Consider the following 16,558-nt stretch of genomic DNA (forward strand, 5'->3'; position numbering starts at 1 on the left):
AGAGCTGTGTGATTAAATCAATTTAATTAGCATATACTTTCCTTATTAATCACTTTCTTTGTTCTTTTGAAAGATTTCCATGGTTTGACAACCGTTTTGCAAAAAAAAATAAAAAAAAAAATAGTTAGAGTATGGTCTTTTTTTACTGTATATAATGTGAGATTTATTTTGATTGTTTTGTATCATGTATTCAATTGTTATATAAGTGGGATAATCCGGTTTGTTTATGTATGTGGCATAATGGATGTCATGCGAATCAGGGATTTGCAGTAAGTATGTCGAGGTAGAAATGCATGTGTGACGCGAGCTGTGAGTTGAATTCATGCCTGAGATCCGACAAATAAAAGTCAGCAAAGTTCCAGTTTATGTGTATGCCTGCATTATTTCGACAGACCCATTCTCAAGAGACTGGAGTTTCCTCATTTGGTCAACAGCCCCTCTTACAATAAGTAAAAAAGTGTGTTAACGCCATGATAAAAAATGTTTAAAGAAAATTTTTTCATAAATAATTGTAATGCTTTGACAATATCATATTAGGCCTTTTACAAGATAGTCATAGGCCCTGTTTCCACCTGGTATTAAGATGTCCTGAGGGGAGGGTCTATAGGCAGGTAAATGTATGGGTTTTTTCAGATGTTTCAAACTACTGGACAAAAAAAGCTCATACAGTTTACATATGAACGCACCCAGAGATGACAGAAAAACATACGGAGAGCAGCAGCTTTAATTTCTGCTCTAATAGCTGCAATACCACACCAAATGCCCTGAAATGGTGAGAGAACATTATGCTTGGTACATTTTTCATATTCAAACCAAACTTGGGTCTTCAGCCAACAAAGTTTAAATACTTCCTGTATATGCATTAAGTCAGTAGGCAGAGAGCAGATGGTCTTTAGTGGCTGTTTAAACACATTCGGCCACATGAGCGTTGCCACTATGAAAGAAATCTGGTCAAATGTGTTTTTTGACTACTTCTGGAAGTGGTTGAAAGGGGACAAGCTCAAAACATTTTACACCCCGTTTACACTGTATTTAGTATCATCCACTTGTGATTCAATCGATCAAAATGCATCTTAAAGGATTAGTCCACTTTTAAATAAAAATTTCCTGATAATTTACTTACCCCCATGTCATCCAAGATGTTCATGTCTTTCTTTCATCAGTCAAAAAGAAATGAAGGTTTTTGATGAAAACATTCCAGGATTATTCTCCTTATAGTGGACTTCAATGGCCTCCAAACGGTTGAAGGTCAAAATTATAGTTTCAGTGCAGCTTCAAAGGGCTTTAAACGATACCAGACGAGGAATAAGGGTCTTATCTATTGAAACAATTGGTCATTTTTGAAAAAAAAAAACGTCAACTCTGTATTGGCTGGCTCCTGCATGAGCATCACACATATGCATTGTGGTGCTCACGTGAACAGTGTTGGCCAATACTGAGCTGGCGATCTGACGTAAACACGGAAGCGCTGCACTGTGTTCACTGTGTCAACTGGGTAGGAGACTGTTCTGAAGATGAACAAAGGTTTGGAAAGACATGAAGGTGAGTAATTAATGACAGAAATTTAATTTTTTGGGTGAACTAACCCTTTAATATACAAAGACGGTAACATTAGAAGATCAAATTCACTTTGTTTCTTACTGATAATAAAATGTTAACGCAAATGACAAAATTGTTATTATTATTATTATTATTTTATTATTTTCATGGCTCTAAAATATAAGTATATGTTTTATTTAATGGGGGAAATTAAATGGGGGTATTTAATGGGGGGAAAAATACTTTTTTTTAATTAATTTTTCATCATTGTGAATGGAATTAAATACAAGAACGGAGCCAGATCAGAATGTGAGTGACTGAATAAACAATATCTATGTTTCCATCCAGCTATTTTTATGCACATTTTGGTATAGCGCATAAAAAAAAAAAAAAAACACTGGATGGAAATGGCAAGGTGCGCATAAAGTCTAAAAATGTGCATTAAAAAAATTATGCGCTCAATTGAAGCATATGACATGAGCATGAACTACAATGGAAACAAATTTATTAAATCCCTCGATGTGCAACAAAAAACTTGTGATTGTGCCAATTTCATTGCACAGCATCTCAAATGTTGTTTTGATCATTCAGAAATGCCTCAGCCAAAGTCTTTCATCAAAATTATTTGCTTTAATTCCATTCCAGAAGCGATTCACATGATTTGCATTCCAAGACACCATGCATCCGAACGCAGGATAACATGACAGCATTTACTGCATTTCGTCTGCACGCTCTGAGATGCAAGTTATTTATTGTGCAAGAAAAAAGAGCCACAGTCGTTGTAGCAACTTGCATTTTTATAACAGATTTCCTAGGAAGTGACAATATTGTTCTCTTGAACACTGAGGTTTATGCAATATACAAATTTTAAGCGCAAGTTAAATTTGCAACGTTGCAGCTATGTGGCTATTGGCTAATAGCCTGCAGGGTCTAACTTTTTTTTTTTAATTTAATTTATTTACTTTAATAATGTGTGCATATTAACCATTCACAATATGAACAGGAACATGCATTATGAAAGTCATGTCAATTTTGACATGTTTTGACGTTTTTGTTGACTTTAATGGGATGTTTTGATTTTTTTTTTTTTTTTTTTTTTGTGGCAGTGTTCACGGGTAGTTTTAAGGGGGGAAGATAGTATCTAATGCCCAATTACAATCAGAGATAGACTCCATGGAAAGAAAAAGTCGCAATACCCACTTGCTCTGTCAAATCGTAAAAAATTAGGCCTACTTTAAGATTACCTAAATTAAAAAGACAACATAAGCAGGTAAAGTCACAAGCAAAAAACTGATGGTGCCTTAATCACCGCCCCGCAGAACCTCACATTACATTCTCTGTCAGTTACGTCTCACACAGAATCAAGTGTGAAATGTAGGGCATCTGCGTTTCACGCCCAGCCCCGGTATACCTTTCTTCTCAGATCTGGTCTGGAGCTGCACTGCCGTTCCCGGGGACCATGGGGAAGGACAAGTCCTGGCTGTCCTGGCTCTTGACAGGGGAAATAAATCACTGCGCACACCGGAGGATACCCTTCCAGGCTGCAAGCTGGGAACTTCATTATCCCGCCCCTGCTTCTTATTACTATGCATATCGGCTCTGATTGGTCCTGGGCTCTGACATACCGCAGCCTACTTCTGTCAGCCTTCGAGGAGCAGGGGATCAGTCTTCTGCCACAGACGGTAAAAAAGAGTGAGAGGGGGATGAGCGCAACTTTGAATGGGCCAGGAAGCCCTGGGAAAGATGCTGTAGATGAAAGTGAAGAGAAAGGAATGGGATAGAGTGAAAAAGGAAAGAAAAATAAAGGGGAAATCCTCAGGAAGCTGCTGACTTGGGTCTTGCTGGAACTATTTAATACCAGACCACAATTTTAGTTCCAAGTGGTTGACCCTTTGGGTTTGTGACCAGTGCATAAAAACTCATTCCTAACATTTGATCTGAATATTAGGCATTTAATTGGCATACTGCTTTGATTTGAGTATTATTCTTTCTTGTTTTTTTTTCCCCTCTCCTCAGAATGCTGAGAATGCAGTAGCAATTCCGGCCAACAATTCTGAAAGGATCGACCCTGAATTCTGCTCCTCATATATTGATTCTGTTGATTTCTTCAATGTCTTCATGCACTGAAAGTTGAGGTATTAAATGTCTCCTGGATGTAAAACACATTATCTTTATTTGGCGCCATCTCAATGTTGACACAAGTAGGATAATATTATTCAGTCTGAACAGAGGTGATTTACCTCAAGAGAAGATAAGGAGAAGGAAAAGAGAAGATACCATGAGGAAAGCATGAGTTTGGAAATATCAAGCACGCAAATTTGCTGCACTGGTTAGATGTAGGATATACATCTTTGTGGAAAAGTGAGACTTGGTACACAATAAAAACATATACTAAGGTTACGTTGTTAATGCTGCTTGTTGTTCCTTGGTTAATGAGCCACACAATTCTGTCATGTTCTCATGTAGCTCTTAATACTAAATATAAACACTGTTACAGTTTTGCCACAGGAAATAAGATCATTATCACTACAGGTGAAAATAAAAATGACACATACTAGAACTAAAAATGCAATACAGAACATGCTCAAATATAGCAAGTCTCATTTAATTAACCCACTGATTGATGAGCCCAATTATGCAGTAGCCAAAACTTTTCTGAAACATGCCAAACTGAAAGAGAAGCGCCTCCCTATGATATTTATATAACCGTTCTCATGGCATCAGATACTCATTTCCCTCTCGAGGTCACTTCAATCATGGCAGAGCAGTAACCTGATCACATCGACAGTCTCTGATTGGCTCACAGGGGAGCTAAGTGAAGTGAGACACAGGAGGCATCTCTGAAGACACCTTTTTAGTTATGTGTGACTGCTGCGAATGTGGGTGTGATCTTCTGTGTCTGGTTTAATCCCAGAGTCGGGAGTTAAGAGAGTGTGTGTACAGGTACAATCGTGACACAACCAGACACAAAACCCTGTACAGTGAGGCATTATCTGCACTGTGGAATTTCCTATGGTGCATACATAATGTATGTATATAAAATAAAATTATATATGCACACACACACACACACACACAGTTCAAAAGTTTGGTGTTGAGAAGATTTTATGCTCTCCAAGGCAGTATTTATTTGATCAAAATACAATAAAAACAGTAAATACTGTGAAATATTATTACAATTTCCCCATTTCTATTTTAATATGGCAAAGCTGAATTTTCAGAAGCCATTACTTTAGTCTTCAGTGTCACACGATCCTTCAGAAATCATTCTAATATGCTGATTTGGTGCTCAAGAAACATCAATATTAGTAATTCCTCAATATTATTTTAGCATACCTTGCTCTCACATTTAATATCTGGTCAATTATAAATGATTTCTTTGCTGAATGGAAGCAGTACCTGAGCCTGCATGTGGATCTGTGAGAAGTGAATACATACCGCTTCTCTCCACTGACCGGGAAGAAACAAGGAGGAGGGAAGATTACCTTTCCTACCCCCCATCCCACCCACCCGTTCCGGGCACAGCATGGGAATCCCTGGAGCTCAGCTGGGCTAATTAGGGTGAGTTGTTAGGAGAGAAACACAGGTGTTAGGCTGAGCCACTCGCTGTATGGAATGATGACTGTTCCCTTACCCCGCACACCCCCAGTAATTTGTCGGCACCCTGTGTAACCATGCATCTCTCTGCTCTACTTCTATGCACATTTCATTAATTCTCTTTATGTGCCTATTCGTTCTCATTATTTATTGCCCACACAATGTTAATGCCATTAGCAGAAGCCACAACAATGACTTTGCCTGTGCAGTCCTTACCTGGGCCACGGAGCTTGCTGGATGTGGTTTATTGGGTCAAGGTTCTGTGTGAGGCAAAGGCTTGGGCTTTCTGTGTGAAAGTGATCATGCAAAAAGGATGTCCTCCAAGATCACAGTTTGCTTCACAAGTGGCTACTCGATTAGACAAATTTTTGATACATCATGGCCAGGGGTTAAATTGGGCCAGATCCAGTGGCATTGCATCCATAGAACTGGGGAGGACTAGAGCAATAATCATTATATTTTAATTGTTTGGCTGTAGTGTGGTAATTGAAAATAAAATAAAATAAAATAAATAAAATAATGCAGCTTTAAGACTTTAAGTATATATATATACTTACATGATTACATGATGATCTATCTTGTTGAATGGATTTAGCTCAGCTGTGCTCAGATTCAAAGAAAATGGAGTATGAGAATATATATCAACTTAATAAAAATGGTCAATAAATTAGTCTGTGATACAATGTAATTATAAATATTTAAGTACTGATTAATAATAATTACCTACATTTACTTATTAGGATTCAGGTGTGGTTTTGGTTGTTGCGTGTAAATATGCACAGTATATATAGTATTTACTATAGTAACTACTAGGGGTGTAACAATATATCGTGTCACAATATATCACAATACAATAATGCAACAATATGTATCGTGGACAGTGACAGTATGTGTTGTGTATAGTTCTCCCACAATGAAATTTACTGTGTGAGAAAAAATTCTACTACTATATATAATGTTGAATATACAGGTGCTGGTCATATAATTAGAATATCATCAAAAAGTTGATTTATGTCACTAATTCCATTCAAAAAGTGAAACTTGTATATTATATTCATTCATTACACGCGGACTGATATATTTCAAATGTTTATTTATTTTAATTTTGATGATTATAACTGAAAACTAAGGAAAATCCCAAATTCAGTATCTCAGAAAATTAGAATATTGTGAAAAGGTTCAATATTGAAGACACCTGGTGCCACACTCTAATCAGCTAATTAACTCAAAACACCTGCGAAGGCCTTTAAATGGTCTCTCAGTCTAGTTATGTAGGCTACACAATCATGGGGAAGACTGCTGACTTGACAGTTGTCCAAAAGACGACCATTGACACCTTGCACAAGGAGGGCAATACACAAAATGTCATTGCAAAAGAGGCTGGCTGTTCATAGAGCTCTGTGGCCAAGCACATTAATAGAGAGGCGAAGAGAAGGAAAATATGTGGTAGAAAAAAAGTGTACAAGCAATAGGGTTAACCGCACCCTGGAGAGGATTGTGAAACAAAACCCATTCAAAAATGTGGGGGAGATTCACCAAAAAAGTGAACTGCAGCTGGAGTCAGTGCTTCAAGAACCACTACGCACAGACGTATGCAAGACATGGGTTTCAGCTGTCGCATTCCTTGTGTCAAACCACTCTTGAGCAACAGACAGTATCAGGAGTGTCGCGCCTGGGCTAAAGATGGAGGACTGGACTGCTGCTTAGTGGTCCAAAGTTATGTTCTCTGAAAGTATGAAAGTAAATTTTGCATTTCCTTTGGAAATCAGGGTCCCAGAGTCTGGAGGAAGAGAGGAGAGGCACACAATCCACGTTGCTTGAGGTCCAGTGTAAAGTTTCCACAGTCAGTGATGGTTTGGGGTGCCATGTCATCTGCTGTGTTTTCTGAGGTCCAAGGTGAACGTAGCTGTATACCAGGAAGTTTTAGAGCACTTCATGCTTCCTGCTGCTGACCAACTTTATGGAGAGGCAGATTTAATTTTCCAACAGGACTTGGCACCTGCACACAGTGCCAAAGCTACCAGTACCTGGTTTAAGGACCATGGTATCCCTGTTCTTAATTGGCCAGCAAACTCACCTGACCTTAACCCCATAGAAAATCTATGGGGTATTGTGAAGAGGAAGATGCGATATGCCAGACCCAACAATGCAGAAGAGCTGAAGGCCACTATCAGAGCAACCTGGGCTCTCATAACACCTGAGCAGTGCCACAGACTGATCGACTCCATGCCACGCCACATTGATGCAGTAATTCAGGCAAAAGGAGCCCCAATTAAGTATTGAGTGCTGTACATGCTCATACTTTTCATGTTCATACTTTTCAGTTGACCAAGATTTCTGAAAATTCTTTCTTTGTATTGGTCTTAAGTAATATAATTTTCTGAGATACTGAATTTGGGATTTTCCTTAGTTGTCAGTTATAATCATCAAAATTAAAAGAAATAAACATTTGAAATATATCAGTCTGTGTGTAATGAATGAATATAATATACCAGTTTCACTTTTTGAATGGAAATCGTGAAATAAATCAACTTTTTGATGATATTCTAATTATATGACCAGCACCTATTATAATGCAATGGGGGAATATTTGTGCGTCCTCATGATGCCAAATGTCATGTGTTACCAGTAAAAAGTGGCCTACATTATTTTAAATATATCTAGTCAATGACAGAGTGTAAGCATATTCATATTTTTCTGTATTACCAGCTTCAGAATCATGAATATTTTTATTCTGCTATCAATATTGTCCTGTGCATTGGGTTACCAGCACCAAGTCCAAGCCTATTCATTTCCACCCCCAATGTAATACCAAATTTAACATTTTAATCAACAGTTATTTTTTTGTTAACCTTTTACCATATGTCTTAAAGTATCACAATAAAATTGTATCGTAAGTTCAGTATCGTAATATGTATCGAATGGTGACATGAGGCTATTGTTATATCCCTAGTAACTACATAAAACATGTAACAAGGACAAACTGTCCAAACAGTAATTTTTCTCAGTTGCCGTAATTACGGTGTTTTGACTTGTGGGTTGGGGTCATGCCATATTTTTCGAGAATCACCACCAGATTTAACCTCTGATCATAGCCTGAGTACATCTAGCTGTTATTCTACACAACATTATACTGTAATAATCTGCCTACCTTTCTGAGTGCACTTTAAAAGAAAACTCCAAGAAGTGAGCCGAACATGAACTTTCCAGCTCCTCTCCACACTGGCTTTGGAAAGATAGTCCATGTGCTCCATACTTTTGCCACCTGAATAATACATACAACTCCTCATGCCATATTTATGCACACAAATCGACAGAGTGGAGAAAGCAGCAGAGAGACAGAGATTCCCGGCAGATTGACCCCTCAGAAAGAGAAACAGAGTGTGGAAAAAGAGGGTGTGACAGAGAAACGCACACAAAAGATGCGAAGAGGGTAAGGAGGTGCACCATTAGGGGCTTTAGTGCGCAGGCATCGAGGTGGAATCAGAGTGAATCAAGAAACACTTTCTCAGCTCAGAGTTAGTCCTACACTCAGCAGTGCTCAGCCAGGCAAAAGCTTTAGCTCTGACTCAGCTCATAAACAGAGGAAACCATTCCTGCCTTGTGATGGACGATGAATCAATTGCATCATGCTTTCTCAAGAACTTCTATTTCAGGTGTGTTGGGAGGTGGGGGTGGGGGAAGAAGGGAAATGAAAGACAAAGTATTTGCAGCCAGCTGTGAGTATTTTATAACAAGGCAGACTAACAGCTGATATGGAAGAGGGACCTCAGAATTTCAAAACATTCAGTTTATGCTGAACTACAGAGTAAATGGAAGACAATAAAGCAGTAGTTCTTAGGAGAGAGCAGCAGAGCCATGCCTTGAATTCACAGGCCTGAGATGGGCACAAACTGAGCCAACAGAAAAGAAAAACCTCAATTGTTTCACATAGACAACACTGATATTATACATAGAGTTCAAATGGAAACTTTTACTTAAAGGGTTAGTTCACCCAAAAATGAAAATTCTGTTATTAATTTCTCACCCTCATGTCGTTTCACACCTGTAAATCCTTCGTTCATCTTCAGTACACAAATTAAGATATTTTTGATAAAATCCGATGGCTCAGTGAGGCCTGCTTTGCCAGCAAGATAATGGTCTAATGGTCTGACCACTTTCAATGCTACTAAAGATGTATTTAAAACAGATCATATGACTACAGTGGTTCAACCTTAATGTTATGAAGCGACGAGAAAAAAAAACAAAAAAACAACGACTTTATTCAACAAAATCTAGTGAAGGGCGATTTCAAAACACTGCTTCATGAAGCTTCAAAGCTTTACAAATCTTTTGTTTTGAATCAGTGGTTCGGAGCGTGTATCAAACTGCCAAAGTCACATGAACCATTGAAATTTTGAAAAGTTTAAGATGCAACGAAGCCTCGTTTACTGAAATCACGTGACTTTGGCAGTTGATACATGCTCCGAACCACTGATTCGAAACAAAAGATTCTTAAAGCTTTATAATATTAAGGTCGAACCACTGTAATCACATGAACTGTTTGAAATATGTCTTTCTGGGCAATTGAAAGTGTTATTTATCTTGCTGTCAGTGGAGGCCTCACTGAGCCATCAGATTTTATCAAAAATATCTTAATTTGTGTTTCTGAAGATGAATGAAGGTCTTACAGGTGTGGAACGGCATGAGGGTGAGTAATTAATGACAGAATTTTCATTTTTGGTTTAACTAACCCTTTAAAGGTGCCCTAGAACCCCTTTTCAAAAGATGTAATATAAGTCTAAGGTGTCCCCTGAATGTGTCTGTGAAGTTTCAGCTCAAAATACCCCATCGATTTTTTTTTTATTAATTTTTTTAACTGCCTATTTTGAGCCATTATTACATATGCACCGATTAAGCGTGCGGCCCCTTTAAATCTCCCGCTTCCCCACCCCCGCGAGCTCTCAACTGCCTTAAACAGCAAACACAAATTTTACACAGCTAATATAACCCTCAAAATGGATCTTTACAAAGTGTTCATCATGCATACATCGATTCCTGTGAGTATAGTATTTATTTGGATGTTTGCATTTGATTCTGAATGAGTTTGAGGCTGTGTTCCGTGGCTAATTCTACACTGTTGGAGAGATTTATAAAGAATGAAGTTGTTTATGAATTATACAGACTGCAAGTGTTTAAAAATGAAAATAACGATGGCTCTTGTCTCCGTGAATACAGTAAGAAACAATGGTAACTTTAATCACATTTAACAGTACATTAGCAACATGCCAACGAAACATTTAGAAAGACAATTTACAAATATCACTAAAAATATCATGATATCATGAATCATGTCAGTTATTATTGCTCCATCTGCCATTTTTCGCTATTGTACTTGCTTGGTTACCTAGTCTGGTGATTCAGCTGTGCAGATCCAGACGTTAATACTGGCTGCCCTTGTCTAATGCCTTTCATAATGTTGGGAATATGGGCTGGCAGATCATATGGCTACAGTGGTTCAACCTTAATGTTATGAAGCGACGAAAAAAAAAAAAAAAAAAAAAGACTTTATTCAACAAAATCTAGTGAAAGGCGATTTCAAAACACTGCTTCATGAAGCTTCAAAGTGGTTCAGAGTGTGTATCAAACTGCCAAAGTCACGCCCCCTAGTGGTGAACCATTGAAATGTCGAAACTCTTATGACGTAACGAAGCCTCGTTTACTGAAATCACGTGAATTTGGCATTTTGATGCACGCTCCGAACCTCTGATTCGAAACAAAGATTCATGAGGCTTCGAAGCTTCATGAAGCAGTGTTTTGAAATCGCCCATCACTAGATATTGTTGAATAAAGTCGTTATTTATTTTTATTTTTTTTTGGTGCACAAAAAAAATTCTCATCGCTTCATAACATTAAGGTTGAACCACTGTACTCACATGAACTGTTTTAAATACGTCTTTAGTACCTTTCTGGGCATTGAAAGTGTTAATTGTCTTGCTGGCAATAGAGGCCTCACTGTGCCATCAGATTTTATCAAAAATATCTTAATTTTTGTTCTGAAGATGAACAAAGGTCTTACGGGTGTGGAAAACATGAGGCTGAGTATTTGCAGCCAGCAAATTGCAGACAGAATTTTCATTTTTGGGTGAACTAACCCTTTAAGTGCTTCCTAGATCCCTTTTAATCTCACAAGCATCTGTCTCCTCAACACTGTCTCAAACTGTGCTCAGATTTGCCAAAATACCAAGATATGCCAAGATGTATGTTTTATACAGTATGCCTAATATATGTGAACAGAAGCTCATATTTCCTAAGGAATTTTAGAAGAAACATGTTGATATATACAGACACTACTGTACTACTTTTTTTATATTTCTTTTATTTTTATGCATTAAATTAATCAAAAGAGACATTTATAATGTTACAAAAGATGACTATTTCAGATAAGTGCTGTTCTTTTAAGTTTTTTTTTTTTATTTTAATAATCCAGAATGAAAAAATTAAAAAACCTATAGTGTTTCCACAAGAATATTAAACAGTTTTCAACAGAAATAATAAGACACATTTCTTGAGAACCAAATCAGTATATTAAAATTGCAATAACATTTCACAATATTACTGTTTTTCTGTATTTTTGATCAAATAAAGTCAGCCTTGGTGAGCATAGGAGACTTTTCTAATCATTTAAAAACCTAACCGCTCCTATTTTTGAATGCAATTATATATTATATTTCTATACTTTAAATGTGTCTCACACATTTTTCCTTCATAAACACTTTCCAGATAGCCCCCTCATTTCCAGGAAAGAAAATCACCTTCATCTTTCTCGAATATGTTTGAGAAAATTGCAGTTTCTCTTCATCCTGGTTTAACAGTTCAGTCAGCACAAGAAGGCCTCAGTGGTCCTGACATAATTTCAGAATTGATTTCCATAAAAAATTATTTACTTCTTCTTCTCATTGGGGGAATAATCTCACTCATATAGAGGAAAACTTTGCAAGCTTCTTCCGAAGGGTCTTTATGAGAGAGAACACACCAGGCTCTGATCTGTCTGCACCTTGAATGCACAAGTGACACGTTTAATTGATATGTGGTAATGGTGTCAAAGCACCAGAGGGCACACACACACATACACACACTTACAGTGTTAGCATAGGGAGCAAATACCATTTACACTAAGCAAAGGCTCAATTCTTTGAGAGTCGCGACATCTTGACATAGCCCCAGCGGTGACATACTGCTGATCAGAAGGTAGGTTTTGTATCCCAGGGGTATGCTGTTCATTTACACTCTGCTACTGGAGTGTGGATTTCAGAGTGGAACTTCAAGCTGCTACCAAACTTAACTTTTGTTCATTAGTTAAAGTCAGCTCTTTTCATTTTTAATGCCTTCTGTACTTTTCCAGAGACCGCTATTTGGGAATGTGAAATTTAAGCTTTAATGAGTACAGTTAATTAATGATACAATAAAATGAGGTGGTATTTTTTTTTCTACTTCTGCTACGTCTATTGAGATAAAACAGGGAACGTGCTACCTTTCTCTATAAATAAAGGCATTACATGTCATGGCATTTCAAAAAAATGTATCATTCTGTTCAGCTATCACTAGGGGTGTAACAGTGCACAAAACTCATGGTTTGGTACGTACCTGGGTTTTGTATGGGTTCGGTACAGCAGGTGGGGAGAAATCTAAACATAAATTTCTTTTTTTATTATTAAACAGTGGTTTACTGAACAAATTGTTTTTTTTTTTGTCTTTAAATATATTAAATGAAATTTTAACTAAAATTTCTTAAGGATAAAAAAATTATCTTTGTTGATGCTATAAACTATGAGAGGGAGCCCTTACTTGAAAATTATGCTAATATAATATTAAAGGTTAACAACTGAGCCCAAACTATTAGCCTATATTCAATCGCTTTGTATTTTTAGATATAATAATCAACACAAAGAACAAATTGAACATGAAAGCTGCACATAAGGCAGTTGGGTAACACTTTAGAATAACTCACGCTATGAAGCATTAGTTAAGCATTAGTAAATAGTCAATTCATCATTTATAAAACATTAATAGACATTAGTAAGCCATTTATAAATACAGCTATAAATGCTTTGTTCTTGATTTATAAGCATATCTATAATGAGTTTAATAATTGTATTTTCATACTTTATTAATGATTAATTTATCATTTCTAAATTATGTATTTCATTATTCACAAACCAGTTATTTAGGAGTTGTCAGTGGTTCATAAGATCATTTAGGAAGTGTGACTAAATGATTAATACAATATTTAAATGTACATTTATGCATCTTATTATTTAGACATATAGTAATAGTTACTTAGCGTGTTAATAAATGCTTTATTAACATATTCCTAGTGTCAAAACTTCCACGGTACTAACTTTAAAACATTAGAGAACAGCAGTGCAGAAGATCACTGAACCTTTAAATATCATTTATAAAAGCTTTACAGAGCATAAATAGTCCTCACTTTAGATGAGCTCACAAAAATAGTTAACTGACAACTTCTAAATGTTTTATAATTACCTGAATTAATCATGAATTGCAGTAGGAATGTGTGTTAATAAAACACACTAAGTAACTATTACTATGTGTCTAAATAATAAGATGTATAAATGAATGTTTAAATAGTTTATTAATCATTCACTTACACTTCCTAAATGAACCACTGACAACTCCCAAATAACTGGTTTGTAAATAATGTAATACTTAATTTAGAAATGATACATTGATTATTAATAAAGTATGAAAATACAATTATTAAACACATTATAGATATGCTTATAAATCAAGAATAAAGCAATTATAGCTGTATTTATAAACTACTTACAAATGTCTATTAATGCTTTATAAGTGATGAAATAACTATTAACTAATGCTTAACTAATGCTTCATAGTGTGCAGTTATTATAAAGTGTTACCGGCAGTTTTTGCATTAAATTCTATATTATAAAATTAAGTTTTACTCCAATTCGTTGTTGAAATATAATCATTTATACAATGGCTGTCATTTTCATGACAGATTTATTTAAACATACGTTAAATAATCACGACATGACTAACAGGTTAATTAAAATATATGGGCTAATACTGTACAGTGCATATATTAAGCGAAAGAGTTCATTTCTCTGGCGAACTACCAAGCTGTGGACACAATGGCATTTCTGAGGTAAATGCTACATGACATTGTTTACAAGCTGTTTTATTGACATCTTTCTGCCGTTGAAACACTGAATAAGCAATAACACGAGATATTATACATTTCAGTAAGTTGTACTGTATCTTTCAACATACCATCAAATGTTCATTTTAGTTCATTCTGTAACCAGTGAGGAAGAGATGATTGCATTCACTCGTGCTCCGTGCTGTCGGTTGAACAGAGGCGCCTTTACAGAGATCTGTCACGCCACATCAAAGCGCATCAAAACGGCACTTTCACTTTGCATTTCGTGATTTTGTGGACAGAATTTGAAGGATGACACTTTGTTTCTTATCGAAAATAATTGGTGGCTAATGGTGGTTAGGCTACAATGTTGCAATGTGATGCATTCGGTACACACGTGCACCGTCCTGAAAGCCCTGTACCGAAACAGTTTGGTATGAAACGTGTACTGTTACAACCCTAGCTAGCACCTGTTGCTAATGAAAATTGTTGAAATTATTAATATTTTAAAAGTAGTTCAAAGAATAACATAATATGAATATTGACAAAATTAGATCTTGCGAGTTTGATTTTTGAATCATCATCGTCATCGCCATCGTCATCTTCATCTCAATATTGGTGAAATGCAATCAGTAAGGTGAGAAAATGTCACCTTTCCATGCCATATCTGCACAGGCCTGGGTAGGTGAAAGTATGGTAATCATAAAAACCAGATGTCAGGTATTATTATCTTTAAACGGCATTTGCATTAAGAGGTGTCTAACTTGATAAGGAAAGTCAAAGGGTGCATCTGGTGAGTCTTGCATGTGAGACAAAGAACTAAAAACATTTAAACAATCAAATTTGTTAAAAATTCTATTAAATAGAGAGAAAACCCCACAGCCAAAAGCTCATGTTGATATTTGTATTATGCAATTGAATATTCCATCTGCATCAAATGGGAACGTTAAAATCAAGTAGTACTGAACTTGGGACTTTCTACACAGTGCACTAAGCCACATATCCAAACATCGCTGTATTGTGTGAACAGTTTCTCATAGTATAATTCCTCCAATTTAGCAACCATCATGTGCTCTTTTTAGCATCCAACTTTTAGAAATACATATAATGTAAGAGGCCATATCCTATTTGGCCAAGAGTTTGATGTCCCTTCTGGAGGAGGACAGAAAGAGATGCTCAGGGACGGACCTCACTTGAAAAACAAGGGGAATAAAAGGGGTAAAGCATTATCACAATAATGTTCTGTTTTCAGGGGGTCACTGTTAAAAGCACTAAATTGAGGGACAAGCAAAAAGCTTTGGTTTAGCACTTTGCCTCGCACCCTGCTGTCTGAAATGGGACAGGAGAAAGAGCTCTCTTGCAGCATTAAACCATTATATGTTTGCAGTCTTCTCGATTTGAAAAAAAAAAAAAAAAAAACACTGCAGTTGGAATGCATCAGGCCTGATGTTTCTCTTCCAAAATCCCTCAAATCCCTGTAGCAACAAGCTGCGCTTTGCACATTATTGTAATATTCCTTTTGTATGGTATTTTATGTAAAGCGCCAACATTTACTTCAGTATATTTGCTTTTATAGGGTTTCTAAAATCCTGTAAATGTTGTTCTTGTCAGAACTGATTCCATCAGTCCTTCGTATTCGCTTTGCTGTGTAACTATCGAGCGGTCTTAATTTCAACAGTTGAGCATAAATCAAAGAGCCCTGGGTTGCGTTTCAAAGAGAACTCCCACAGAATGGTCATTTACAGGTCTATAGCTTATGTTTGTCTGGTTAAGACACATGCCCAGAGGCAGGTTACCTTCTTTAACAGTGGTGTTGTCTTGAACGTCAAGAGGAACCCTCTGTACCCACAATTCATTTCCCTCTCAGTCACGCCACCCTGTTGGCAGCCTGGCAGAATTGGCCGGGACCCGAAACGCCGTCTCTGTGTGAATGGACATCTATTTTCACTTCTCAGTGGGACTGCCAATTCACCTGGGCATGTTTCCACGCTGCTGTCTTCAAAGGACGCATGCCTCATCCTGAAACACATCAAGTAAGACTTCATTTCAGTAAAGATTAGGAGGTCTACCACAATATTTTGACGTCCTATAATTCTCATAAAAGTTAGTTACATGTGTGTAAATACATCAACAAATTTTACTGACACCTCAGCCCTGGCTGTGCTTTGATGGTGTTTCTGTATTCGTTTTCAAGCTGTGAAAAGTGAATGAAGGCTATTAGTTAGTGACATTTAGAATTGCTGTACTGCCTGGCAGCAC

This window comes from Chanodichthys erythropterus, chromosome 13, assembly GCF_024489055.1.
Source record: "Chanodichthys erythropterus isolate Z2021 chromosome 13, ASM2448905v1, whole genome shotgun sequence".
In the NCBI taxonomy this organism is placed as follows: domain Eukaryota; kingdom Metazoa; phylum Chordata; class Actinopteri; order Cypriniformes; family Xenocyprididae; genus Chanodichthys; species Chanodichthys erythropterus.